We start from the raw sequence: 5,343 nt of genomic DNA on the forward strand, positions 1-5,343 counted from the left end.
GGGAAGAGAGAGAAACAAAGGGTGGGCGAGGAGAAGGGAGGGTAGCAGGGAAAGCGAAACGGGACGGCAATAGTGCAAGGGGGTTTTCGGGGTTTCTCGAGTATAGAAGAACAAACGATAGGGCTGTTTGGATTGTGACTATATTTGCTATATATTGTCATATGATTTTTGTCAGACTTATCATATTTGTTTTAGTTGAGTTGTTTAAATTGTCAGCCATACTTTGGCTTGTCTAAGGGATCTTGCCACATTTTTGTGTCTATAACATGTGGGGTTCATTGCTCATAAAAATATTCTTGCCTTAGAGCATCTCCAACCGCGACGCCAAAAGACGCGCCCGCGCGGTAAACTAGCTTTTTAGCATGCGGGGATGTTTTCACGCTCCAGCGGTGGCGGAAAACTAGTGCGCGGGAAAAGGCGGCAGCTCGTGCGCTAGATTTGACGCACCGCGCCCGGCACGCCTATAAAATTGCAGCGCCCTCCGCCGCTCTCTCATCGCTCCCTCTATCGTTTTTTCTCCTCGCCGACGACACGACACCACCACGCCACCATGGCGCCTCGCTGCCGGGGAGCTTCGGACTACTGCGGCGTCCGCGTGCGTCCGTCCGGCACCTACTCCGCCGAGATTCGGTCGGGCGACGGCATGCGCCTCCGCCTTGAAACCTTCGACACCGCCCAGGAGGGCGCCCGCGCGTACGACGATGCGGCGTGGTGCCTCCGGCGGTCCCGTCAGGACATGAACTTCGCCGACGTGGCGATGCGGGAGCGGGCACAGGAGTTGGCGCCTTTCCCGCGGCTTCTCACCGACGAGGATCATCGCAAGAACCGGAGGTGGAGCGCCATCTCAGCCTGGCCGAGATGGACGAGGCAGCCATGGCGCTGTGGAGCCATCGCTTCCCGCAAGACATTATCAACGAGGAACAGTTCTCGCCGAGAGGAGGACGGAGAGGAGGAAGGAGCGAGCCGCCTATCATGAGGACAAGCGAACGTGGAAGGCGGTCGCTAAATACAGCACCACGCTAGGAGATGCGTCCTCCTAGGACTCCGACGACGAGCGGTTCCTTGACGCGTACGCTCACGTCGGAGGAGGACATCACCGAGGCAAAGTCGGAGAATAACGAGTAGTAGTATTTTTTTCGTTTTATTTTGTATCGTAGAAGCAGGCTATGTGACAAACTATGAACTATCTATCGTAGAAGAAGACTATGAACTATCAACTATCTCCATATTTGTACTATCGGAACCAAATATTTATCAAATCGTCACATAGTAAAGAAAAAATAGATGAAATATAGCGCGCCTGTTAGAGCGGTTTGGGCGCGCTTTATTTTGCGGCGGCCGCTAGAGCCAGCGCACCGCCGCGCGCAAAAGCTGGCTCACACGGCGCTGTATTCTGACTTTTAGCGTGTCGGGCGTTGCGCGGCTGTTGGAGATGCTCTTAGATGTGTCTAGAACCAAACACCTACTCCCTCCTTCCATCTATATAGGGCCTAATACGTTTTCCGAGGCTAACTTTGACCAAATACTAGAGCAATAATATATGACATGCAACTTACACAAAGCACACCGTTAAATTCGTGTGTGAAAGGAGCTTTCAATGATATAATTTTCACATTGTGCATGTCATGTACTATTAATCTTATCAATAGTCAAAGGCGGTCTTAAAAAATGCATTAGGCCTTATATAGATGGAAGGAGGGAGTACCTAACTTGGTCAAACTTGCCTAAGGTGAGATGTAGCAAAGTGTGGCTAGGTGTGGCTGGGAACTAAACAGCCCAATAATGCACGGCTACCGGCGCTTGGATTTGGCGACGGTTTTTCTATTTTCCTTTCCTCGGACGAATATCTCGTAGAGTAAAGCATCTCTAATAGATGATGTACATATAAAAATAATTAAGTGAAGGTTCAAAAATCATCTCTAACAGATATACAACACCTAGAGATGCACCTCCCCTTTCAGAAGATGTAAAACGGCCGGTAGCGCCCCAACCACCCAACCGCTTCATTTTTATTTCGCTCATCGCCTGCCGTCTGGGCCATGCCCAACTCCAACGACCCGGCCGCCTCCTCTGCCATAGCCGCTGGAGATGCATCTAGAGTATTAAGTTCATAATAAACGGAGTAACGCCTTAAATAAGATGACATGATGTAGACAAAGTAGACTCAACCAAAATGAATAAACCTCGTTGTTTTCCCCTTAATGACAACAATACAAATGTTTGTCTTGTCCCCTTTTGTCGTTGGGATATAGATCACCACAAGATTGAACCCATTACAGAGGATGTCTCTCATTGCAAGATAAATCAATTTACTCCCTCCTTCCATTTATATAGGGCTTAATGCGTTTTTCAAGACCGTCTTTGACTATTGATAAGATTAATGGTACATGAGATGTATAATGTGAAAATTATATCATTGGAAGCTCCTTTCACATACAGATTTGACGGTATGCTTTGTGTAAGTTGCATGTCATATATTATTGCTGTAACATTTGGTCAAAGTTAGCCTCGAAAAACGCATTATCCTTATACAGATGGAAAGAGGGAGTAGTTAGCCAAACCAAACGGATGGATTGGGAAGAAATACAAAGCTACAACAATCATGCATATAAGAATTTAGAAAAGACTCAAACATTTCTTATGAATAATCTGATCATAAACCCATAATTCATCGGATCCCAACAAACACACCGCAAAAGAAAGATTATATCAAATAGATCTCCAAGAAACATCAAAGAGAACATTGTATTGAAGATCAAAAAAAAGAGAATAAGTCATCTAGCTACTAGTTATGGACCCGTAGGTCTGTGGCAAACTACTCACACATCCTCGAAAAGGGCAGCAAGGTTGATGTAGAAGCCCTCCGTTATCGATTCCCTCTCCAGCAGAGTACCGGAAAAGGCCTCCAGATGCGACCGCGGAAGAACAGAAACTTGCAGTGGCAGAAAAAGTATTTTGGTTGGCTCTCTATTGGTTTTCCGATTTTAGAAAATTTATAGAGCTAGATTTAGGTCAGATGGAGCCCTGGTGACTTACCGTCTACTCGTTTGCTTTCTGGTCTCCTCGCGAAGCTTCTAGGGTCTCTTTTGTACAGAAAAAATGGTCAAAAAATTTCATGGTATTTGGACTTTGTTTGGTACAGATTTCCTGAAAAACCAAAAACGGGCAAAAAAACAACAACTGGCACTTGGCATTGGGTTAATAAGTTGGATACTATAATAGCATGGAACAATAAAAATTATAGATGCGCTGGAGATGTATCAAGCATCCCCAAGCTTAATTCCTGCTTGTTCTCAAGTAGGCAAATGATAAAAACAAAATTTTCAATGTGGAATGCTACCTAACATGTTCATCATGTAATCTTTTTTTCATGGTATGAATATTTAGATCCGAATGATTCAAAGCAATAGTCTATAATTTGACATAAAGACATCAATACTCAGGCATACCAACAAGCAATCATGTCATTTCAAAATTCATGTCTTTCAAAATAAAAATGCTAAACAATGTTATCCCTACAAAATCATATAGCCTTGTCATGCTACATCTTTTTAACACAAAGTATAGTCATGCACTACCCTGGTGTCAGTCAAGCAATTGGTTCATACTTTTTAATGCGCTTCAGTTTTTTCAACCCCCACCTAATACATGAGCGCAAGCCATGGATATAGCACTATAGGTGGAATAGAGTATGGTGGTAGAGACTGTATGGAGAAGACAAAAAAGAGAACTTCTCACATCGACGAGGATAATCAACGGGCTATGGAGATGCCCATCAATTGATGTCAATGTAAGGAGTATGGATTGTCATGCAACGGATGCACTGAGAGCTATAAGTGTATGAAAACTCAAAATGAAAATTAAATGGGTGTGCATCTAACTTGCTTGCTCCATAAGACCTCGGGCATTTGAGGAAGTCCATCATTGGAATATACATGCTGAAGGAAATATGCCCTAGAGGCAATAATAAAGTTATTATTTATTTCCTTATTTCATGATAAATGTTTATTTATTCATGCTAGAATTGTATTAACCGGAAACATAATACATGTGTGAATACATAGACAAACAGAGTGTCACTAGTATGCCTCTACTTGACCAACTCGTTGATCAAAGATGGTTATATTTCCTAACCATAGACATGAGTTGTCATTTGATAAACGGGATCACATCATTAGGAGAATGATGTGATTGACTTGACCCATTCCGTTAGCTTATCACTTGATCGTTTTAGTTACTGTTATTGCTTTCTTCATGACTTATACATGTTCCTATGACTATGAGATTATGCAACTCCCGATTACCGGAGGAACACTTTGTGTACTACCAAACATCACAACGTAACTAGGTGATTATAAAGGTGCTATACAGGTGTCTCCGATGGTACTTGTTGAGTTGGCTTAGATCGAGATTAGGATTTGTCACTCCGATTGTCGGAGAGGTATATATGGGCCCTCTCGGTAATGCACATCACTATAAGCCTTGCAAGCAATGTAACTAATGAGTTAGTTGCGGGATGATGCATTACGGAACGAGTAAAGAGACTTGCCGGTAATGAGATTGAACTAGGTATTGAGATACCGACGATCGAATCTCGGGCAAGTAACATACAGATGATAAAGGGAACAAATGTATATTGTTATGTAGTTTGGCCGATAAAGATCTTCGTAGAATATGTAGGAGCCAATATGGGCATCCAGGTTCCGCTATTGGTTATTGACCAGAGAAGTGTCTCGGTCATGTCTACATAGTTCTCGAACCCGTAGGGTCCGCACGCTTAACGTTCGTTGACGATGTAGTATTTATGAGTTATGTATGTTGGTAACCGAATGTTGTTCGGAGTTCTAGATAAGATCACGGACATGACGAGGAACTCCGGAATGGTCCGGAGATAAAGTTTGATATATGGGATAATAGTGTTTGGTCTCTTGAAGGGTTCCGAATTCACCGAAAGGGGTTCCGGATGTTTCCCGAAATGTTTGGGTATGAGAACACTTTATTTGGGCCAAAGGGGAAAGCCCACAAGGTTTTTGGAAAGCGCAAAAGGAAGTTTTGCAGAGTCCAGGGGCCAGACGCCAGGGTCCCTGGTGTTTGGGTCCAGACGTCGGGAACCCTGGTGTCGGTGTCAAAACCGGCGGATCTCGGGTAGGGGGTCCCGAACTATGCGTCTAGGCCGGATGGTAACAGGAGGCAGGGGACACGAAGTTTTACCCAGGTTCGGGCCCTCTTGATGGAGGTAAAACCCTACGTCCTGCTTGATTAATATTGATGATATGGGTAGTACAAGAGTAGATCTACCACGAGATCAGAGAGGCTAAACCCTAGAAGCTAGCCTATGGTATG

Source organism: Triticum urartu, chromosome 4 (genome assembly GCF_003073215.2).
Source record: "Triticum urartu cultivar G1812 chromosome 4, Tu2.1, whole genome shotgun sequence".
In the NCBI taxonomy this organism is placed as follows: domain Eukaryota; kingdom Viridiplantae; phylum Streptophyta; class Magnoliopsida; order Poales; family Poaceae; genus Triticum; species Triticum urartu.